The following is a 25,630-nucleotide window of genomic DNA, read 5'->3' on the forward strand; positions in this document are numbered from 1 at the left end:
TTTTTTGATTGAATTGTGCCCTGGTGACTGTTACCAAGGGACCAAGGTAAAAGGAAAATAAGTGTGGTGAACTGAAGAGCTGTGTTGTCCATACTCATACACTGGACATGAGTTTGTTTTATGATGCAAAGTCTTGTGGTCTAAAGCCTCCAAACAAATCACAACACAGTCAGGATGACGACCAACCTGAACCTCTGCAGGAGAGATAATCCGAGCGCATTACTTGTGTTATCGACAAGAACAGAGCAGCACCAAGCGAGAAAGCTGATCAGTCATAATCAGTGGTCTGCAGGGAGACATTGTACTACATGTGTACAATCTAATGCAGTTCCCTCATTCCTTTTCTGTTGCAGAACGTAATTATATGTATATGCTCTAAAGTCCTACAGGAACACCTTATAAAAATCTGTTAATCCAACGCTGCGTTTTTATCAAACAGAAGAACACCTTCACATCTTGTCAGACAAAGGTACACGTCAGCTGAAACAAGATGCTGAATTCACAGCCACACTAGCTGCTCTGTGAGGGTGTAATCCACATCATTGCTTTGACGTATATTCTACTGTTTCTATTCTACAGTATATGGACAAAATTATCCAGACACTTCTCTTTATGGGGCTGTTTCTCAGGATTTTTACCAGTACAACTCGTAGATGTAGAGATATTTCACTGGACTGGTGAAAATGTTAACCTGCTGGTGCTAACTAAAAGCCGGGGGATCACCAAAGTCTTTAGGATTCATCCTCTGCCCACTATGAATATCTGTACAAAATTTCATATCAATCTATTCATTAGCCACTGAGATATTTCATTTTGGAGGACAGACAAACTTACTTTGCCATCCTAAGAGCCTTTACATGAAGAGCATATCCAATGGGTTTTATTGACATGCTAACATCTTAATTTTTTCCAAATAAAATACATTTAAAAGGCTTACTGAGGTTAGTACAGCACTTCAGTACATTTATGATCACAGTCTCTAAATCCACTCATCAGTTCACTGAGCAAACCTCTGTCATCATTCGTCTCAGTCATAGTTTGTTAGAGTTGTTCTACGGCTTTTAATTGGTCTCTGCTGTTTCTGGTTTCCTAAGCGGTTACACTAACAAGACCACAGTTGTCATTGGAGTTATTAAAGCTAAAGTTGCTGCAAGTATTAACAGATCTGCAGCACAACAAACGGACACGATGCCTAAAAATATATACTCCGTGCACGACAAGAAAGGTTTTCCCACCAGGGGAGGATTATGTGGCAGAGAGAAAGAGTGGAGTGGAGGTTTCCCATTCCTAAAATAATGCATTCTGCTGGCAGAAGGCAAATTTCGAGTGTTTGGCTGGGTCCATGTTTGGTTCTGCATTGATTTTTTACCACAAGAGGACAGAAAGTGGCCTCCTAAACAAACCCAAAGCTTAGACAACAAGCACACACACAGAGCAACATGAGCATCCCATTGGACTCCTTGTTTCTTGCCACCTGCTGAATGTTAGTCCAATAATCACTGGTGTTGATGTAACTGTGGTTCGGCTTCAACCTCAGAGAAAAACATTTGTATTTTTACCAAAAAAAAAGAAAACCCAGAAAGACAGCAGTGGTTTTGAAACTCAGGGACTCAACCACAGGAACAATAAGCTGGAAGCTGAAGGCTTCAGGCTGGGGTGTTTATTCTAGCACCCATTTCATAACACAGGATGTCATTTCATTCATCAACAGTTTCAGAAATTAAGTCTTCTTACCGAATTGTTTCAGTAGCTTGACTGTTTTTCTTACTTCATTGCCTAAAATTGGCTGTTAGCTAATAAACACATAATAAAGCCAAGAAAACTACAAGTCCAATTCCATCAGTCAAGATCATAGAGAAAAACAATGTTTGTATTATTCCATGTGTGGTGATCCTTACTATTAAGTCCATATTTATTTTATTAGGATGTGTTTAAGATTTGTGTACAACAAATGCCACATAGTAAACACGCCCACTGCTTCAGCCCGGTGACGCTGATCGTTTTCATAGTATTATTAGAGTGTTTTAAGTCATGTCTGTATCTCCCCTGAAGATCTCATGGCATCAGAGAAGGAAAGAAGCGACAGATGAATGCAATTCCTTGTCACAGCGTGACTCCAGTTTAGCATTCCTCTAAAATTGGAGACTCCAACATCTTAACCCCGTCAGACACATGAAGCCACTCAGCAAGACAAATATGCCGTTTGATCCCATTAATTCAATCATTTCCTGTTTTTTTCCAAAGTATGCAGAAATGGTGTGAGCAGGTAAAAAGCTGGAATTCGACCTTGTATATTTTGGCTTTGAAGGACACTGTGATTGACAGGATGAGAGATTTTAATCGCTTGTCACATCTTCATCTCTTGTTTTTTTTTGTTTGTTTGTTTCTGGACAGTCTGCACATGAAGAGCTTTGCTCCAAATGTGAGAGACCGAGATATCAGCGGAACAAGAGATAACATAAAAAACCCTTTAAAGATCTCTGCCAATGATAAGAATTTAATCTTTTCCAAAATTATGACACTTTGAAGTTTATACTGATTGAATTTTGACTGATCGTTGGATGTAGTTCTTTGCTTCGAAATAGCATTTTTAAATTAAACTCCTTACCGGACATAACAAAACGCACATCACCAACTGTGCTCGTGGTTAAATGTGTGTAAATGGCAGCTGAGTATCACGCTGTGTCTGGAGCTGGGAAGCTTCCCAAAGCCAGCAGAGATCACATGCTCAGAAATGAAGTCGGCGGTGGCGGTGGCGGTGGCGGTGTGGGGGGGGGACTATTTCCTGTGTTTCTAACCAGCAATCCATTCACCAAAGTCCCGAGCTTGTCAAAGTGACAGCTCCATTGACAGCACACTAGTGACACATTGAACCGAGGCGAATAATAACAGAGACTCAAACTGAAAAATAGGCTGCCCCAGTTGTCCTTTGTCAGCGATGCCATTAAAATTCAGAGGAAAATAGCTGGGTGAGAGACTTGTGAGCAATTACTGTGTGAATGCTGTAACTGCAAGAGAAATCCAAACGCTAACCTGATCTAATTTGATGCACTTGAACAGCTTAATTCATTTATTGTGATGGCTTTTTTTTTTTTAAATTGAAAAATATTTCTTAATGTCAGGATGCACTTGATGGCTCTTTTAAAACAAGACACCAGAAGAAATGAGTCAAAAAAATGTGTCCCTCCGTACAAACCTCTCTGTCCGTTTGACTATTGACGGTATGTCATAAATGTTTTCCTTCCTGTCTCGAAGGGGTCATCTCACCACTTGAATTCCAGCCGACTTGGTCCACAGGGTCTTTGTCAACCCTCATTTCCTCTTTGATCCCACTGCTTTCTGGGGCTCAGGCGATTCAATCCATCCCCATCACCCTTTTGTAATTAATAACAGGCTTCTTTGTGGGGAATACTATCCATTTGCCCCACGTAACCATCCAACTGTGTCTTTGTCAGTTGCACAATAATCATTTCTTGTTGCTGGTGCAGACTAGCAAGGAAATACACTTAATTTCAGTTTGAGGGAGAAAGAAAAGGCTGCTGTACGTTCGTGCCAGTGGGCAGGGGAGGATCGCTCTGTTGCTTTACTGGCCCACCTTGGACCTCAGATGATGTCATTTCCTATTAAAGTAATTGGTCTTGATAGGAAACAGGAGGGCTTTGATGTTCTCTCCATCCAAAAATATGAAACTAATTATTATTTGGGACCAAGTAGTTGCTTGTTGGAAAATGCAAAGGGATATTGCTCTGTTCAGGGATGGATTCTCTGTTATTGTTCACTTATCTCCTCTGCTTATTAAATTGAAACAAGGTTTTAATCAGAAAGGAAGCATTAATCAGCAAAGAAATAGAGCTGAAGGAACACCAGGAGCAAGAAAACATTAGCAGCAAAGGGTGTGTTTTGCCTGGGAAGTGTGCCAGTGTGTGTGTAAAGTAGGACTTCGGTCCTCTGCACAGCACGTGGTGTTTAGTTGTCTCCAAGCCTCTGACCAGCTTTGGCTTCACACCACAAAAAAAAAGAAAGGAAGGCTGGAAAATTACAACTAAATTCCAGCGTACTTGAGTTAATCACTTAAGGCTACGAGTTGATGAAAACAAGGTCAGAGTAAATGATGAATGACTGGATCTGGACTGTGTCAAGATGATCTTAAGGTGTGAACGAGTTAGGCTGAAGAAATCACAGAGTTTTGGTTTGAACCGGCCTGGACTGAAAATGGATTTGTTTCTGAATGTGGAGGCTACTGTGTGCCCCTGTAGAGTCATGGAACTAAACAAACTGGGGCAAGGTAGAAGTTTGACATACATTTCATGACCGTAAATGACAAAAAACCAAAGATCTGATCAGGTTCTGGGGTTACTTTGAGGAGGTAACCGTTAAAGCGACTCGCCCAGGTCGCTGAGCGGTGAACAGCGGACCACATGCTCGGCCCTTGGGCTCACATTTAGTGAAAACGTGAGTGACGGGGTCTTGAGTTATTCTGCAGGATGTGTGATAAGTTTTCATTTTTTTGAACTTTAAACACTGGTCACTGTTTGAATCCAATATAACTGAAGCAGATCACACACATCTCCACAATGAATAAACCCACATTTTGTTTTTTACAGCTAACATTCAAGCCTGCAGGGGATTCATTTTTTCAGTTTTACATTCAAAAGGCAGATTTTGGCGAGGGGATCAGCGCTGGCCATTACGAGCATTACATTTACAAGTTCTGATATAAATCTAAGCCCAGAAGTCAAACAATAACCAAACGACACAAAAAGGATTGCATGAAATCGGGCCTCTCGTCCAATAAAAAGGCTGATGATCATCAGTGTCGAGAGGCTGGAGGTTCCCACAACAGTGAACGCACCGCAGCACAAAAACAAATGTCAGCAGCTACGCAATCCCAGAGCAGCCCGCGGCAAACGTTTCAAATCAAATAAAGAGCAAAAGCGTGGAAGAAAAAAAAAACCCTGCAAGGGTTCTTGAACATCGTTACAAAAGATGCATAAACGAAGCAGTGAATTCTTCTTTCCTCAGGCCCAATGAGGAGTTTGATACAAAAATAAGACGAATGTGACTCAGCAAATATTCACTCCAGTTTAACCACGTGTTTCTCTGCCGTACTGACCTGTAAGATTTGCTTCTCAGCTGGGAGGATTTTATTCCCTTTATATGACTGTGAATTGAATATGTTTGGAGGTTAGACATAACAAATAGTTGCTGGTGTTATTATGGGAATTTTCACTATTTTCTGATATTTAATAGGCTAAACGAGTAAACAAATAAAAAAAATAATTAGCTGCAGCGTCTCCTAGTCGATTTCACAACACGTTTTCACACACTTCCTAAACACAGAGATTTCCACAGAGATAGCAGCATAACTGGACAGTGGATGGATGGGTGTGGATGTTTACCGTCAAACTCTAACAAGTCATGTTTCTCCTGCCGCATTCACCTTCCATGACCTTCAGATTTGTTTTCGGAGACTGCGCGATGCCAGATTTGTACAGTGTCACCTTTTGTTATGCAGATGTGAAGTGCTTGTTGAGAGGGCAGGATGCTGTATATGGCAGCGAATCAGAAAGCTCGACCGTGATGTGCTATTATCACTCTCCCCGGTGTCGCCCTATTTCATTTCCACCTTACCACTGACCTTCATTGAACAATGGATCCTGCTGACTTAAAGGTTCCTCTGTCCTTTCTGCATGGATGATGGACGCCCCACCTGTCCTCCGTCACCCAGCATGTGCACTGCAGTGAGCCAGATGTCTGTGTCTGGGGTGGAGACCCCACCGCCACCGATAAGGATAGTCAACGCTACGCTCTTCTTCTTCTTTTCCGGAAATTGACTACAGGCTCTTCAATTATTCACACAGTTGAATAATGTCGTTCTCCGTCTTTATCTGCGCATATCCTGAGCGGTGATCCTTATCTGAAGGTTGAGTAATGGCAGAGTCGATGGTGGGTGGCAGGATTTCAATAGTCAGCCTCCGTCGTTGTTGTTGGACATTTAACCCGAAACGGTGCAACAGTTTAGGGCAAGAATGAAGAGAGAAGTCAATAATGTTTAAGCTATACATGCATGGTGAGATGGCAAAGCATCATGGGTGTGCTGGGCTGGATGACTCAAAGCTCCGCTGATCAAATTATTATGTATATTGTAAAAGCTGGTGAATCATCACCCAACTTTTTAGCTTCTTAGCTTGTTTTGGTGCACTGTTTCGGTTTTACAGCATGATTTCATTGTGCTTCATTAGTAGCTCCAAGCCAGCGAGTTGGGGGAGACCAAAACACAGCAAAAAGTAGAGCTGAAAGTTGGACTCATATTGATTAAGCAGACAGAAGCTCGACTCCACATGCGTGTATCATAAGAGTGTTTAGGCAACTGTTTGCTACATTAACCATGACAGCTTTATAAAGTTGAGTTCTGTCCCAACTGGATCCAAATGACAATATGACGGTTTGATGATCCATTCTTTTCCTGGCGCTCATCTGGGTCTGGATTGCAGAAGCAGGCCCTCCTCCCCGGCCGCGTCTGCCAGCTCCTTCCCGCGGTGTTCCATGCCAGATTGAGCAATAACCCTCCAGCAAGCTCTGGGTCTACCCGAGAGTCATGCCCAGAAATCCTCTGGAGGGAGAGAGAGAAAGAGGCGTCCTAATCAGATTCCCAAAATACCTCAGCTGACCCTTTTCAGCGTGAAGCAGCAGTTTTTCTACTCCAATCAACTTGTAATTTTAGAGCTCCGTCTGCTGCGTCTTCATCAGACTTACAGGCCTGTAACCCTTGTCGATCCCTCTAGCATCCCTCCAAGAGCAAAGGGCTGGATGTGCCCGTGAAAAGATTCAGCAAGACAAATTGCTCACGAGACTTACACAAGTGTTTAACCTTCAGCACTGGAGTCTCTGCCTTTGAGTGGTGCTGCTACTTGATACTGTAGATGTCCAGTAATTCAGTTAAAATGGACTGATGTCAGTATTCAAGGCACAGGAGAGCTGCCCCGGGAGACCCTAAAAAGCAAACAGTCTATTTTCATTACAATTTTCTTACTGTTGCTTCACCAGCCAAAGCTCCTGTTGACCATTTTACAGTTTCAAACATAAACATTATAAATGAGCTCTTGTTTATTTGCTATTGCAGGTAGTTAACTGAAAGCATGTTGGAGGAACGAAGCTCCAAAAAATGTAGTAATGGGTGGCATGACTCACAGCACAACATTTATATATATATATAGACATATATATCTCTCTCTCTATATATATATATATAGATATATATATGATATATTTTATTGCACATTAATGAGATCATTTTCTTGTTATTGCAAGATCATGATCCTTACTCTGAGATACAGATCTCATAAGTGACAGAGATGTTGAGATATGAGACATAAATATTGATTTATTGTTTTATTTATTTATTTATCTATTCATTGTTGAGAGAAATGCATGTCATCTACAGCTCGACCGGTGCAGCTTGAGCCCAATGATTTGTTTGTTTTTAAATTTACTTTGTCTACAAGACTAATCACTGAGATAACGAGGAAAATGAGTTCACATAAGTGTGTTACAAAATTGCTTTAATGGGGCTAACATTATTTCTGGTGTAAAAGGAAAGGGCTGAAGGGGCTGAAAATCATCAGCAATCAAAGTGTACCAGCTCAGGTCGACAGCGTGGAACTTCACATAAAGTGGACCCACTTGACTCCCCCGAAAGGTGAAAGCTCAGTGATTTATAAAGATTTTGAAGCCACATTATCACCCCAAAATGAGGGCCATTCTTCAATATGACAAGACAAGAAAGTACTCGCTCTCCTTTTCGCCCCGTTTAGAAAGAATGCTGACAGGAAAGAGCAGCGCCGTGTCTCAACACAGACAGCGCATTCCCGAGTCGTCAGCTCACCCCTCGCACTGACACACACATAAACAAAGCATTATGTTTCAGAGTGTGCACAATCGAGAACAAAATCGATTATATTGTGCCTGCAAAACTTTCACTGCATGCATATTTTCCAACGAGCTTGTTGTCATTTCTCAGACTGAGCAGATTAAGTCGCAGATAAAATTCAAACGTAAACACATTTAATTAAACAACAGCCTTAATAAATAAATCTCCACTCTCGAGCACAAGGGAGGGATAGCAATCAGGCAACAGTAACTCGCCCAAATGGGTGGCATGACTCACAGCACAACAATTTAATTTTGAACGGCCATTTATGAGGACAAAAACAATCAAAGACTCAAAGACTTCCCAGAAGCTGGAGCGAGTATCCATTAGACTCAGTGGATTCTGCCCTTTGATACTGGCAATGCCCCCAGACAGAGAGAGAGAGAGAGAGAGAGAGGCAGAGACCCGGCCATTCAGTCTTAAGCCTCATGACTAATCTGTCACAAAGATCTGTTCTTTATAAGGATTACATAATGTGCCATCATTAGTCATGTTCCATGAGCCATATGTTGAGCTAATCGACAATAATGGCAACAATCGGGATGAAGTGGAAAAGCTGTGGAAAGTAACACATCAACCGGACCATATGGTTTTGTTTTGCCTCAGTTTTTGGTACGGTTTTCCCTCCCTAAAAAAAGATCAACCTGACTTTCTCTGTCATTTTTTTCTTTACTTTACTCTGACTGACAATTATGGCACCTCTGGGATAAACCAGGGTTTGAATGCTTCTCAGGGCCTTTGCATCATATCATGTGCTCGGTTTCCTCTCGGTCCCCACTGTGTGCAGTATGAGGAAACAGAAATGTCTGAGGGTTAGTTAACACTGGCAAACTGTGCACACTGAGGACTGTGGATTGTCCCGAGTAACTGATATTTTTCTAAAAAGACACACTGGGTTTTAATTCTGCAAACATAATTTTTCATGCTTTGAGGATGACGGATGAGAGACTATTTGTGTTGCAGCAGTGGCACAACTCTCATCAGTAACTTGTTATTGAATGAAATGGTGTACAATCCCAAGAACAAAACATCGAGAAGGAGTAAACAGCACGGCAGGAGTAAATATTAACATATTCAGGTAGCTGTTATGTGTCAGTAGTCGTGGTTGCTTTGCAAAGCTGCTGCTGGTGGGGCAAAGTGTGTTGGTCTGATCCCTTTAAAACACACACAAGTGCACAGACTCCACTGCGTCTTATGGCCTGCGTTGAGAACATTTATACTACAGCAGCCTGACAAACACTCGCTTGTTTGATCTCTGGTTTGGTCCAGCGTACTCGGATAATCTGTTGCTTTTCACGTTCCTGCATTTCATAGGTGTCTTCTCAAGGCCTCGTTCACTTTGTCCCATTAGTTACGTCGCGAAAGCAGAATCGCTGTTGGGTGAAAAATGATGCACAGCAAATCCGTCATCTGTAGTAACCTGTGGAAGTTTGTGTTGCAGTGTGTGGGGTGAACTTTAGCGTTTCTTTTTAAATTAAATATGCCTCCCTGTTTTTTTAAATAATTATTTGCACATAAAATTTTCCAGAACAACCAGATATTTTCTTCTTTTGTCCTTCTTTTGACTCAACTGGGAGGATTTTAAGCTCGTCCAAGCGCTCCAGCTATGAGTCACGTTACACGATCTGAGGGAATAATGATTGGGAATTCTACTTCTGGAGCCAAGGCTGCTCGAAAAAGCTCCTTCAAATGCGAAGCCCTATAGCATTTAATGTATGTAGTGGTTGTCTCTTTTGTTTTGTTCGTTTATATTGTCGTCAGTTAAATACACAGCTCTCATTCTTACTTGGTATATAAAAATAAGTATATCAGTATGTAAAATATATGAAGCTCAGAAGCCTTTCATTTGCGAGGATATGAATAAGAAAAAAAACAAAAGCAAAAAACTATGAGCTTTGTTTGTTTTTAGTTTTTGTTTTCCCAGGGAACGTCTACAGGGGGATTTTATGATCAGCATCAAACATCAAAACAAGATGTTTTTTCCCCCCCTTGTAGAAAAATACACATCAACATTGTTTTGGAGCATATTTCAGATCTCAGATCTGAACATGAAGCACGAAAGTGCAAAAGAAATTTGAATGACGGAGGCAAAAACTAATCGGGGCAGATGTACCTTCCCCAGAGGAGAAAATGCCCACCCCCCACCCCCCACCCTCCTCCATTCCTCCTCCATCCACACATGAATGTTTCCAAGGCTGCTGGTTGGAAAGCACTCAGAATCCTATCTGTTTTGATCATCAGATTTCTGACAGCACTACAGATTGTAGATCACATAGCATGTTTGCAGCTCAAGTGCCTCCTCCTCCCCCTCCTCCCCCTCCTCCCCCTCCTCCTCCTCCTCTACTCCTCTGCTCTTGATTTGCCTTGCTTGCAGATTTTCCTCCATATGCAGCACTTTGTTGGATGGCAAGCATCTCCTGATGAATGGGGGAGACCTTTGGCCCCTGAAGCAGCGTTTGAGAACAAGTGGAAACCATGAACGCAGAGTCAAGCTGCAGGCTAAAACTGACATGCAATAATTCACAACTGACACTCCAAAAAAAAAGAAAAGAAAAAAAAACTTGCTTTACGAAAAAGTAATGTATAATCATCAGCATCTTCCCAACATCAGCTTTTCTAAATTTTAGAAAAATTCACTGCCTTGAAATATAAGAACAAAACACCAAAAAGGTGCAGCAGCTCTGCTCGCTTTCCCAGGTTTTTGCCCTGAGGCTATAAAAATCAATCTTGGAACAGTTTCTCTTTGTATTGTTCCCAGCTAGAAACACATTGCCAGATTTGCTCAACCTGAACAATTAGAGTTGACCCGTAGTCAGAGCATTACTGGTGGTTTGGACCCATGTTTTAGTCTGGCTTTGTCACAGTCAGAGAGCGTTTTAAAGTGCTGCTACAGTGAGGCTTTCCATCACCTCAGCTAGTTACAGCCCAAGTGAATGACCCATATGGAATCCATATGCATGGCTGGCGTTACCTTGAATGGGTTAACGCTGGTCACGGCCAGGTTGTCATGCTTCAGGGGCACAAAGGCTTTGATGTAGCACTTCCTGGTTTAGTGCCCCAGCCAACAGGAGTCAGTCAGACGAGGTCTTTCCTGGAACATCTGATGTACGTGGAGTGACTTCAAGCTGTGTTTTTAGAACTAAGTGTTTGAATTAAGGCATCGTGTCTGTGTTGTGTTCTTGGCTTTGAGAGAAAATCTCCACGTACACTAACAAGCGACTAAACAGCAAAGAAGACTACCAAACGTGCAGGTAGTAGGTTGTAGTATGCAAAATACCTGATGCATAGAAACTCGAAGATTTAAACCGATGTCATGCTCCTCTGTGACCATTGGTTTGGCACGAAGAACAAAGTTTGCTTTCTGCGGTGCTGAAACTCCTCAGAAGAGCTCGTGTGCAGCAGGAGGGGCTAATTGGGTGTTGACATTTCACCAACACTCTTCTCCAGAAACAGCATGCGGTGTAACTGATCAGTTATTCAGATGATCTACACATGACACCACAGGACGTACGCTGGCCTCCCGCCTCAGAAACTAATGGTTCATTTGGAGAACGTCTGCTACATCTGCATGGCGTGTTGCATGAAAACCCTTGCGTTTGCTCATGCATCTCCCACATGGGAAATAGAGCTTGGTTTTGGTGACTGGCCGCAGACATCTGTGCATCTGTGTGCACTTAGCTGTGCAGTAGAGGTTGCAAAGAAATTCCCTCTTAAAACAACTGCAGTGAACAATCTGGGATAAAATCCACACTTCGGTTTCTGCGCTAAAAAAAATGTATTCCAAAGTACAGATAGAAATAATATGAGGCCTCGGCAGTCAAAGGCAGATAAATCAAGTGGGAAACTTCCAAAGTCACAGGAGGTCCCTCTCTGCTATCATCTACCACTACTGAGGAAACGCTGTGTGTGAGAGAAAGATATCTTTTTGTACTTGAAAGACTTTGGAACATCCCCCACTTGATATAACCAAGTCAGACTGAAGCCTTTCCGATGCACTGAAGGAGGACTGTGGATTTTTTCCCCCTCATCGCTCACATTAAAGTCGCCTTAGAAAAGGATTTATTTGCAGCTGGTTTAGACTGGAGGGAAAATCACAACCACCAATAGTGCCCTCAGTGGGCATGTGACTGCTGTTTTAAAATGGGCTTGTCCTTTATTTCCTGGCTACCATGTGGAAGTCCAAAACCTGATGGCCAGTCTCTACGTACTCCAAGGAGCTTGGTTTTTTAACTCCGACTTTACTCCGACTCTGATGATGGTGATGATAAGGAAACTTTGTTGCGTAAAAGGCAAACGAACCTCCTTAAATGTGATCAAAATGAATAAATAAAACAATCACTTGAAAACTCCATGTGGCAGTTTTACGCTCTGCTAACAGCTGAAATGCTTCTGCTCTTCACTGCACATTATGTTAAATTAATTATATAATTAACACATAATGTCCAGATAGATGCAGGACAAATCTGACCCAAACTGTGATCAAGTAATGTCAATTAAGTCTAAAAACATTAAGCTGTGTTTTACGCATTGTCCGCCACAGTGTCCTCTCTATGTGTACTTCGAGGCTTTTTGCACTACGTCACCTTTGTTCTTAGAGCCTTTCTGACAGAAAGCCCTGAAGACCAACCTCTCCCACTACCTTCCTCCCTTGCAGCAGGAACACATCTGTCTTTTTATCTTCTCCCCAGGCTTCTGCACAGCATGAGGATTCTGTTTAGAGAGATTTTAGTGGGTAAATCAGAGGCGACTGACGTGGCCGGTCGTTTTCTGTATGATCTTCAGTATAATCTGACATGAACACAGAGATGGGAAAACAACAACAACGGTGCTTTCTTTTGTCATCCTGTGCTTGCGCTGCATAAACCTGCGAGCTGCCCTCCTCTCATATAAACGGCAGCAGATCACAGAAGACTCCTCTCTCTCTGCGGCTCAGATTTCAAAGCCTGTTATGAATCCCACATTTCTGCTCGCATGCATTTCACCGCCACATCTCCGCTCTGTCCCACATCTGTCCCTGTCCCTTCATCTTTCACACCACACTGTCTCTGGATAGTCTGCTAGCTCCTTAAAATCCAATTTATCATTATTATGCATCTCTGTGAGCAGCCTCCAGGCCTCCTGTATTCAAATGGCTGCGAGTTCAGAACAAACGAGCGGTGAAGCTGGCAGAGAAACCAGAACTGATGTGATTGTCTCCAAACATGATCATGCTTAGGAGCAAATACTGTACACAGCAACCATCTGTGTGTGTGCGTGTGTGTGTGTGTGTGTGTGTGTGTGTGTGTGTGTGTGTGTGTGTGTGTGTGTGTGTCTGTCTGTATTTTGGGGGGGGGGTTGTTGCTGATGGGACTGGTCAGGTACAGGATGCAGTGCGGCAGGCTGGAGGATGGATCGGGGGGAGGAGAAAGGTGGTGGTGTGGGGATGACGGTAGCGTTCATTACACGCACCAGTGCACACACATAACCACGGCGCTGACACACACACACACACACCTGCCACACACACACACATACACACACATTCCTGCATTCAGAGAGGACAAACCGCCTGTGATTCACCTTCCTGTCTGTCACACACCTCACACAGGCGAACATGAATACAATCACCTGATTTCTTTCCGGTCTTTGTTTCTTTCACTGAGCTGCTCAGCTGTTACATCATCCCTCTCTTTTATCTTTCCCTCCCTCTCTCCTTTCATTCCTTCAGGATCATCACTTCTGAAAAAAGATCGACACAATCCCAACACACATAAATAATTACTCATGTTCCCACAAAAAAAAAACAACAAAAACTTCTCGAGTACAATTACATCTCACAGTTGCTTTCAGCAGCTTGTAAAAACTTGTGAAAGGCTTTAAAACACACAAACGTCTCTATAACTCCATGTTTTTACAGAGAGGGCTCTGGTGGTTTTGACTTAACACTTGTAAAAGTCTCCCAGAAACAAACAAAACTAGAGCAGTAAATGGATAACTGTGTATGACCACATCTCAAAGGTAAGGCAATGGCATAAAATAGAAATACGTCAAATTCATGTTTTCAGGCATAAAAATCATCATATCATGTCAAGTTATCATATGACGTAATAATTAATCACATAAAATGAAATGTATAAAAATCACACGTGTTACACGCACACATTTCTGACCAAAATTTTGAATGTTTAAAAAAATGAGGATAACACAAACATCCCACTGGGGGAAAAAAAATACAGCTGGTCTATTTCATATAATAATTAAAGAAATAATATGTTTTTAAACTGTTTTTACAACAGATAGAGCAAAATGTGAGCGGTTCCAGAACCTTTCTTTATTTTGATTATTTATAAAAGCTTTCAATGAATCATTAAAAAATGTAATAGGAATGCATAGTTATTGAAAGTGCTCCTTGCACTCCACACTTTTATACATTTATTTAATATACTCAAATATTTGACATAGCATACTTTCTCACCCCTCGTGAATTTTTTTAATAGTGTTACAAGAGGACTTTGTTTACAGTAGAATACTGTGATAATACAGTGCAGCAGCATTCATGGAGATTTTAAACTCCGGTGAAAATTCATTTTAAGCAGATGTTCCCTGTTAAAAAACCCTCTGATGATCACTGAGGATAATCCATCCAGTGAAGGCCCACTGCATGCCGCCATCTTGAAGCTGTTGACCGTGGAAGGTGCAGGGAATTTTGTTGGTTTCCATCACCACTCGTCTCCGTCCCATTACAACAGATTCAGGTCAGAGAACTTGACAAATGATTGGCTGCGTCTCAGTGACCCACCGGCCCAATCAGCACAGGACGTGTGGTTGAAATTGCGGGGCAGATAATGTTGCTGGCAGACGCATCATTAATTACTGCCCTTCTATCAATATCTAATTATACCGGCTGTCTGGCTGAGCGAGAAGGAAGATGAACCTCGTACTAGCAGTCTTTATAGCCAGCAAGCCGTGATGGCGTCCCTCTTAAAGCAGCCATTTTCCAGCCGGGTCATCACTGCCCAGAGCGCTGCCGGATTTCATTTTAGCTGTTTAATCAGAGGCTATTTTACTCTTGGGATGCAAATTGAATGCAATTAATTTCCATTAACCACCTGGCAGGAAAGATAAAACAGCAGCAGCGTGAGTCTGACAACCACTGCCTTAAAATATAGCCTGTCATTCACGTTTTATGTCTATATTATGGTAATTAAGATTGGATTTATTTACGTGGGATATTTTTTACAACACAACAACTTTGAAAAACTGTTGGTACTGTTACAACTGGCATATCTTTCACTGTTTTACAAATTTTAATTTAAAAACCCAAACCCAAATGAGCAGGTTGGTTTGAGATGATTTTCACCTGCACGTTTGTATATTGTGTGTTTCCTCCTGCAAGAAGACACTGATCACATTTTACAGAAACAAGATCCTCTGGTGACAATCAGACCTCCTGATGATAAAAACATTGGAAAATTGCAAAAACAATTCAAAAAATCGATGCTGAATAAGCACAAGAGTCTGAGGGCTGAATTCCCCAGAGAGAACACCAACTGTTCCTTACAATTTCTGATTATTTCTGCATGGAAAACTTCTTATCTAAAAAAAATATATAAATAAATAAAAATTAAAAATAGTCTTGAAAAATCCAACATGTGTAATAATGTATCAAATCCCAGAATGTGAACTCCTCCTGATGTTATCGTAACACAACAGTTAGAATATAATATGGTTATTTTTCATATAAATCAAAAAATTAGTAGTTTTACATACTGAATTCATGTGGTAAATTATATTATTTTATTTTATATTATTTATATATTTACTATTTTTCTGTTTGGTCTTATTTAGGAGTTGGCAAGTATCGACCTGAGGTTTGTTTCTCCATCAATCCTTTGTTCTAAAAACTCTGAGGACTGTAAGCTAAAATAAAAAATCTCCATCACTGTAAACAACAAAAACAGCTGCCAGTGTTTCTGTTTCTAAATCTCCATCTTTGGAAAGGAAAATGAAACCTGTGCCTCCGAGGGCGCCACTAAAGTCAAAATAATTTGTAGTAACAATGAACTTCATGTACTTATTTTTATCAAAAGAGGAATTTATAGGGTATATAATGTCTCAGAAATAAAACTTTGTATATTCCATCAATAAAACATTTGAGAAGGAAGGTGCCGCCAGATAAAAGTTTGGACCAGTAACAAAAGCACCATTAGGGTTTTCATCAGCGAGCAGTAGGAAGAGACAGTGCATTAGCTAAAGCACGTAGCTGGGAGCAGCCTGGTTATTTTGGCAGTTAGATCATTGTTGCATTAATGTGTTTCCCTCAAGAGGACGATGCAGCTGTCCTTGAGTGAAGCACTTAAATACTATTGCCTCAGTAAACACTCGGTCGAACAAGGGAAAGGACTGCGGATGGATTGTCCTGCTGCTGTGTAGTGGAGGTGAAAGTCAGGCGGCGTTTTAATATCGTGAAATACACCTGAATCCAGATCGAATGAATGAAAATCTTTCATCATGTAAGACGAGTTTATCCATTATTGATCCTCAGGGGGAAGCTGCACAGGGACAGGGGGGAAAAAGTACAAATAAATAAGGGACTTAACAAATCAATAAATAAAAATTTATAAAATAAAATTAAGAATAGCAGATAGAAACTACACAGACCGATTAAAATCAAAATTACAATAGTAAACATGAAACAGCAGTACACATACAATACCAACAGCTGCTGCCACAGTTCTACCTCAAGTAGCAACAAACTCAGCAAAGAATAGTATATATGAATACTATACACAGAAGTACTGGAACACCTGACTGTGCTACTTAACACACGAGAGAGTATGCTAACTGCTAACATGGTAAACTAAGACACACTACATAGACAAAAGTATTGGGACAGCTGATCATTACACCAACATGGACTTTGATGACGTCTCATTCTAAATACACAGACAGCTCAGCAGCTCTAACAGCTTCCACTCTTCTGCGAAGGCTTTCCACAACATGTTGGAGTGTTTCTGTGGGAATTTGTGCCCATTCATGCAGTAGAGCATTTGTGAGGTCACACACTGATGTTGGACCAAAAGGCCAAAAAGACCAACCATGTCTTTATGGAGCTTTGCTTTGTGCACTGGGGCACAGTCATGCTGGAATAGAAAAGGGCCTTCAACAAACTGTTGCCACAAAGTTGGAAGCATAGCATTGTCCAAAATGTCTTGGTATGCTGAAGCATTAAGATTTCCCTTCACTGGAAGTCAGGTGCCGAGTCCACACCTAAAAATCAGTCCTGTAAAGAGGTGTGTCTGGATACTTTTGTCCATATAGTGCAAGAGTAGAGTGATACCCAAACGCGCCTAACTTTAGTGGATCATAACATATCTGGTATGGAAAGGCTGCAGTAGATGTTTTTAGCCCAACCGGTTGCCAAAAATGCCTTTTGTTCAGCTCAGTTCAGTGGCTCAAAATTACATGCACATATACTGTAAAGTTGCGGTGCTGTTATGGATCAAATAAATGAAAGATGTGGGAAGGTGTGCGGGTCGGGGGTGAGAGTGTTTGTCAGTCGGGAGGAAGCCGGAAGCTTCACCTCCTGACCCGCCCTGCTCTGGCGCCGAGGGGACTGGTTGTACGACAAGATGGCAGCTGGCAGGAAGAGCCTCCTGTAGCGGACCTTGTCACAGCAGAGCTGGGTCTGTCTCTTGCTAAAAATCAGTTTGAGAGTTCGCTGCAGGATTTGAGCTGTTTTGTATAAATTCTAACATCTTGTGCAGCAAAGGAATAAGGAAAAGAAGCAGCTGTGGAGGACAATATATTTTTGCCTTTTAGGAGATTAGGAGACTGAAGAGCCTTCGTTTCTTGGCCGGCGATGGCTGACTACGTGCTGTTGGACCAGACCGAACGTAGCTTGCTGTCTTTCACAACACGAGTGACAGGCTGTACATCAGGCATCAGTACCAAGGGTGTCTTCACTGTTCTTCCTTTTATGATGAAAGTAACCTGGAACCATTCATCATCACACACTCGGGCGTGTAGGTGAGACCCTTGAACCAATGCCAGTTTTGGCCCGTTCCTCTGCATCTCATCCACGCTCTACAGGGTACCTTCCAGGCTTTTATGTACCTCCAAATGAAACACATCTGTGAGAGGGGTGCAGGCTGGCTCTGAGTGGTGCATCACATTAAACCTGGAGACGGGAGTTTGTGGTGTCCTGTGTGAAACCAAACACGCATCACTTAAATTCTCTGAAATTCAACTGGGTAGTTTTAAAGCCTAAACTTAACCAAAGTGTTGTTTCATGTTAAGCACATGTTAGTGTGGCAGGAGGTCTTTGCATCTTGGCCCCAGACTCCCATAAACCTCCAGCAGCCTCAATAAACCAGCATGCCACGTGTGGCCGCAATGGCCGTCATCTTTATAGGCTATCACTGTCGTCATTTCATTTCTGGGTACAAAAAGCTTTTCTCTGTGAAATACGGCAGCTGTTGCAGGTGACAGGTTGAGTGTCAGCTTAAAACCGTGGATAAAGAAGAACTTAACCTTAACCGCTAACCCGTAACATTTCAGCCAAGGGGCCCTGATGATATCTGAGTGCGGTGACAGACAGACAGACAGACAGCCGGTCATCCAGCAGCACCTGATCTGTCACCTCCCTGCCTCACTTCAAAGAGCATAAAAACCTCGGGCAACTGCAGGTCAATTATCGTAAGTCAACCCCTGAGCACAGATTATTTCACAGACGACTTGTGGGAGTGATAATCAATGCTCCCGGCTGTCAGCAGGCGCTACCTCCAATTATTAAAAAGACCAGAATATCTCCTGGGGATTTTGTTGAGGAAAAGGAAATGTTTTGTCATTTATTGCATTGTTCATTCGCATCTTGTTACGGTCCCACATCAAATTATTCTCCCTCCTGCATAGACAGGTCTTCAAATGTTCCAGGGAGGGTTGTGGAGAGGAACACTGCGTCAATTTTCTTGTGAGCAGGATGTCTGCTATTATTTTCTTACACAGACAAGTCCATGCTGTGTTCTCATAAGGACACATTTGCACAGATGTGTGCAAACCATGTTAAGGGAAGACACACTACTATAAGATCCATTTAATTGACTCCCGTGAAGGAAACTGGGCTGTGGTGACAGCAAAGAAACAGAGAGCTTAAGAAAATGAGTGAAAAGGCAACTGAGGATTTAAATATTTATAAGCCTCTGTGATGCATTTAAAAGTTTCCCGTGTAAAAGAAAGCTCACAATGATGGAATCTGACAGACTGCAGGTGAAACATTTACTTAAAATGAAAAAGCAAAAAGAATTGGGAGGACATTATGAAGAGGAAAATTCATTCGGACTGTTTTCATAGAGAAAAGTTATATTAAATCGGAGCAGGTCTTCTTATGTAAACAGGGTGACTGTACATAAAGCGCTCACTGTGGCTCTCTGCAGTTAGCCTGTCACAGACTAGAGAGGATTAAATAGATCTGGGCATATACAAACTGACTTAAACCTCTACTGATGTTATTGTAATTTCATGGTTACTTTAGATATCCTTCCGTATTAATGTTCTTGCAGGCTGGGAAGGAGGCAAAGCAGTGAAGCGAAATCCAGAGCCAACATTTTTTTTTAATTATTATTATTTCTTGCTTTCGACAAAATCTGCAGCAACTGCACTTACGGTTAAGATCTGACAAAGACTGTGGTTATGGCTAATAAACTATGGTTAGGGTTAGTACGGTCTGGGTGGCCACTGAAACACATGGAGTTCTATTTCCTTAGTAACTTGTTACTGCACTTTAACAGCAGTTTAAACTGCATTTTATTTTATTCTGTTCTTGTTTTATTTCATTTTACGGGTGTTTCAGACATGCTCACTTCTGCTGTGTCATCACTCTACAAACAACCTACAAATTAATGCTGAAAAAAAATACTTGGTTATGCTTAGGAATAAAAAGAGTTAAAATAAGGTTACATTATGTACGTCAAGTAGCTTATGGGACGTGTGTGACAAGTTACTTAAGTTAACTTGACAGAAGTTAAAATGGGTCTCACGTGGGGCTCAAACTCTGGTCCTCTGGGTGAAAGAGCTGTGTTTGTTTGGTTCATCAGCCATCCAAACCTCCTCCACAGGGCGCCTCGCTCGCTCTTCAATACGCCATACCCTCGACGTTGTTTTCTCTCCGACATTCGCACCAAAGACGGCACAAGAAAAGCTTCAGGCAGACAGCATTTAATGACATGCACAAAGCAAAAAAAGGCACGCTGATAAAGTGTAAAATTACTTAAGACATTGGCATGTTACTCATGTGCCCTTCAGTGAGTCCATATCAAGAAGTACATTATTAAGGTTACACTGTATAGCAAAGCCGGGGCAACTCATCAACGTACATAATGTGCATCGGGGCGTCTCAGTGAAGCTTGGTCGTGTCTGGTCGAAGCGTGAATTACCGCAGAGATCCAGCGGCTGAAGAAGCTCTCCCACAATGGTTTAAAGTGTGGGAGTAGTTCAGACAGAGACCCCGTGTGAGCTCTGCAGACTGCAAAGGGCTTATCACAGCAGCACAACAACGACACACAGACTGCAACAGCAGTCTGTAAATCAGTTCAGTGTCCGCAGGAGCTTATTGAACTCCATTCTGTGGTTGTGTTTTGGCCCACACATCACTCGTTTAGGCACTGGAAAGATGGCGGCATTGGTCAAACGCTGAAAGGCGCAGGTTGTGTTTACTGTGTGAATATACAACAGAAACCACAGCAGCATGTAAACCTCCAGATCAACACCCAAAACTACAGTCAGTGAAGCACACTGGAAAACCACTGAACATAACTCTGACATCATTTACGTTTCCCCTGAGATGAAACTGGAGTCACGGCTCAGTAGCACATGCATGTCATTTCTGTTAAGGTTGAAGTTTGGGTTTAGTTAGTTTCCTGTTTTATTTTGTAGTCTTTCTCCCCTTGTGTCTTGTTTACCTTTTCATTTTGTGGCTTTGTCTGTTTTGCCTCCTTTTTTGATTGTTGGTGCTCCCCTTTACTTCATATACCCACACTCTCATTTTGTGTGTTGTCACTTCATTTGTGTTTTGCTGCCTCTCCTGCATTTCTCTGTGTCTTTTGCCTTATTCTTTTGGACTCTTCCCCCCCCCCCCCCCCCCCCCCCGGATTCCCAGTTGCCTTTAGTTTGCCTTCTTCTGTTCTCTTTTTGAGAAAGTTTATTTATTTAAGTCTTTCTGTCTTCTCCCTAAAAAGTTTTGTGGCTCTATAACAACGTCGAGCCACATCCACCTGATCCCAACAGATGAGTCATGATCTGCACCTCCATGCAGCTGAGGTCCTTGTCAGGTTAAGATAAAACATTAAATGCGTGAAGAAAACGATCGCGACTGTCATTTTGAGAGGCGGTGGTGAAAAGACAAGCGGTGTGTTTTGCCGTTTTGCGTGGAGGAGTCGAGGAGCAGCTAACATTTCAGATCAGTCACTGACGTTTTCCACTGATTGACTACCTGGCTAATTAAACTCTTTCAGCACTACACAGTGTCGCCAGAAACCAGCAGCCATCCACGCTGCTTAAGATGTTCTCTCCTTTGGTTCAATCGACCGGAAGTGAACGTCTGAAGACGATTAGCTGACCCCACAGCCGAAAACATCAGATAAACAAAATGGGCTTAAATGTGCTGGTGGTGGCGCTGAGTGGCGAGGGGGCGGGGAATCTGTGATGTGCAACAGCATGTTTTAATTTCACTTGAAATCCTCTACATCCACACTTACCAGCAATCAATGCTGTCGATTTTTTTTCTTTTCTCGTCCAATTATCAAAATGTGAAGGAGGGAAAACGAGAGCTGTAGCTGCCGGCGACTGAGCAGCGGATTAAGATTCATTGTATTCCTCTCGCTGTACTGAAGAAAATGTGAGAAATGAGAAGCAGAAGAGCAGCGCTTCCTCGCCTGCAGGATTATCTGAGCCGTGTTGTAACAGGGACTCGGATGTGGCGTTCCTCGCCTTCCCGCACGCACTTGACCTCGTGGAGAAAAGACACACTCGACACGTGAAAATCCACGTCGTTTTTTTTGGTTTCACACTCAGCGCAGTCTGATAAACTGCAGCTTCAGTTTTCACACTTTAAGTTCATGAGAAGATGGCTGTAATTAGCGTTTGTGAGGCCCAAACACAATGAAGGAACGACACACTCAAACGAATGTGCAAATCTACTTAACGAAGACACATTTTACTGAAAGAAAGTGTCATCGTTGTCATGCCTGGTGTTTTTGGTTATGCTTTGTTTTTGATTTTTGAGTCCATGTGTCCATGTGTGTCTTGTGTTTCCATGTATTATGTTCAAGGTTTTTGTCATGTCCTGTTTTATTTTGAAAGCGTCTCTTCCCCTGTGCGCCCTGTTTTCATGTAGCTTTGCTTTGGTTTTCCTGATTGTTTTCTCCCTCCTGATGTGTGTCACCTGTGTCTCGTCGTGATGTCTATTTAGTCCTTGTCTTCCCAGTCACCTGTGTCAGTGCGTCTGTGTTTTTTTTTTTTTAATCCATGTCAAGCCAGGAACTTTTGTTTAGTTTTACCTTGCCATGCCTTGCCTTGTTTTTTTGCCAGGAGTTTAGCCACAGTTATTCATAGATCCTAGGACACAGTAAGTGTGTGCCTTTTTTGAGTTGGGTTTTGTTATCTTAAAATAAAGACTTTTGCTCGGACCTCTGCCTCGCCTGCTTGCGCCTTTTTGGCTCTGCGTCGGGGGTTCAGCCTTTCTCTGCGCCATCGACGCCGACCAATCCTGACAATTGTCACTCAAAATGGGCCTTAATTAATTCACTGTTAAAGAAAAATCCACTTTTTTGGCACGACTTTCAGAAAGTTAATCACTGATTTCATTATTTGTCGGACAATCGAATTCAAACTCGGATCTCAAATTCAAATTCTGCACAACAAAGATGGCAGCTTCCAAATACCTGGATAGGGAGCAGGTTATAAAGTCTTGGATGGGTATTGTTTGTTAAGTGATTGTGCAGATACTTTCAGGACAACAGTCGGACCTTTATAGGGTTTTTTGAACAGAGAAACTGGTTACGTCTGCGATTCCAATGTATGCTAACCGTCATGACTTCATCAGTTACTCACAGCCATGACAGAAAACAGGAAATAACGTTTGTTGCGTCTGTTGCTAATTTTTTGTTCAGATCAGGACACTTATTACAAGAATGATATCACTTTAGCCTGAGAGGACACTCTTCATTCTTTAGTGATGACAAAGTTCAAAATATTTACTCTTCTGTTGCCCTTCGTAGTTAAACAGAGAAAATGTGCTTCAGCTTAACCATTTTAATGTGTACACTTACTGTATGTTATCACAGCGACATGATTACATTCACTCACTCATTGTTTTCCTCTCTGCATCACCTCATCAGTTACAGCTGCTGCTTTAAATTCAATTATTTCTATGACTGAAGAACCGCTTGGGTCCAGCCAGTCGACACCATCTGAATGTCAAGCTGCTCTGCAGGTCTGAAGTATGGCGGCCAGCGTCGCCGCGCCAACATGGACTCTCAATGCCCCGAGTCAACACGCCCCAAGGACAAACCAGCAAGACACATAAAGCCCGGAGCATCAATTATTCAGAGTGGAGATGGTCGTCTGCGGCAGATAAATGTGTTTTACAATTCTGCTCTCGCTTTTCACTGCAATTTCAGCTGGAGGGAGGAAAAAGAAAATAGAGCGCAGTTGTCCATTAATATGCACTTTATCCCCTCAAATGAACAACCAACCCCCACAAAACAAATGCAATCCACCAAATGGAATGGCAGCAAACGCAAAGAGGAGAGGCAGCGAGGAGGCCTGGAAAAGCTGTGTTAGCCTGCGTGTGTGAACAGCACACTGCTGGCAGGAAACCTCGTCGCAGCCCTTATTTTCATAATTGCACAGAAAATTGAAGCATTACAAGATCATCAGCTGAAAGAGTTCAGTGATTGTTTTGGTGAAGTAAAAGGCTGAGAGGTTGAACTGAGAGGCTGCAAAGGGGAACAGAGTCGTGTTGAACTTCCTGTCTGACTTACATTGAGTTTTAATGAGCAGGCAGTATTGGTCTGAATTTAAGGTTGTTGTTTTCTAATTTATTTAAGTGAAGTTATTTTGTTATTTTTCTGTAATAATTAAATATCAGTGATTCAGCTTTCACTTTGTGTTCATAGCATGTCCTCAAAAAACAACATAAGTTACAAAAAAACAACAACAACAACAACATATGTTCAGAGAAAAAGGTCGCATTTAATGTGCTTTTTCTATCATGTGGAGTCAGTGTGAATAAATTAAACAGCCTAAGTAAATTAAATTAATGCAGATTTATGTGTATGTGCAATTATTGCAAAGTTATGTACAAAGTTTGGGGGGACTCTAAACAAACATCATGTGTTTATTGTTGTTGTTATCTGTGTGTTGCACATAAAAGTAACACATCTCAAATTAGTTATTCTGCTTCCTGTAATAAATGAGGCCTCCTGTAATTAATTTCGTATACATTGAGTCCTTTACACCAATCTCATGTCACTTTTAGATGTAATTAAAATGTTTATTTTTGAGTGTGTCAAAAATCAGTTTGACGAAGGTCAATATCACTTTCAGAGTTCAAAGTTCATGCTTAGGTACCCAAAAGTGTTCAGACACTGACCCTGGTGAGGAAACTAAAAACAAGGCTGTGGTCTTCCTCCTCCATAAAATATTTTGTAGATACAAGGCTTCCCCCTTTTACAGCAGCGATGTGGAAATTATGCAAGTGTGCTTCTGAATATGTATTCGAGCATGTGTACGCCTGTTAGTTTGTGTGTGTGTGTGTTCACCATCAGTGCTGCATCTGCGAGCTGTTTCACTTCTTGCGTGGGCAGGAACATCTCCGCATCACTACAGGCTCTGTGACAAAACGCTCCACCTAAACGCCTCGACTACTTATCTTCCTCTGGGGATTACAAAGCATTGCAAATAAATGCGGAGCTGCGTAACTGACAACAGCCACATTATTGTATCAGGACGGGCGATAAGGCTTCTGCGTGCGCCGCAGGGTGCTCCGAGTGGCCTTTCTGCAGCTATCTGAAAGTGGAACACACACAGAGAAATGAGTGTTTTGTAGGAGAAACGTGTGAAATCTCTGTGATCTGACTATCACGGCTCCTCTCAGAACAAACTCACAGAGAGCTGCTTTGGCAGAATATCGCCGGGCCTCCTCATCTTTCTGCCTGAGAAACAAAACAAACAGTTTCTCTGCCAGCTGCTCCTCTGTCTCCACATAAAGCAATTCACTCACGTTTTTTTCCACCTTTTAGCCCCCCACCCACCCGTCCCTCCACCTCCCGCCTCACTCAGGAGAGTGGAGGATGTCCTCACTAAAGGTTATTACAACACGTTTTCTGTGTCATCCAGCAGAAGACAAACTCAGTGATCCTCAGCAGCAGGCAGCATATTCACAGAAGATTTTACACGAGGTTAAATCTAATACATGGGCGTGTGCTTCGGTGATGATTTGCATTTCTGCACAGCCGAGGGCACTTTATTCTCTCCGTGGGAGGCTTTCTTTTAAGGGTGGCTGAGTTTTTTTTGCCAAGTCTTAGACCTCCTCTCTTATTCCTGAGCACTTTGAAGTCATATAAAATGACTTTATGGGATGGTTTCTACTTCCAAGACATCCCAATAAAAGCAAACTAAAACCGGTGATCTATGTGGCCTTTGGCTTTTCAAATACTCTTC

This window comes from Scatophagus argus, chromosome 9 (assembly GCF_020382885.2).
Source record: "Scatophagus argus isolate fScaArg1 chromosome 9, fScaArg1.pri, whole genome shotgun sequence".
Classification (NCBI taxonomy): Eukaryota; Metazoa; Chordata; class Actinopteri; family Scatophagidae; genus Scatophagus; species Scatophagus argus.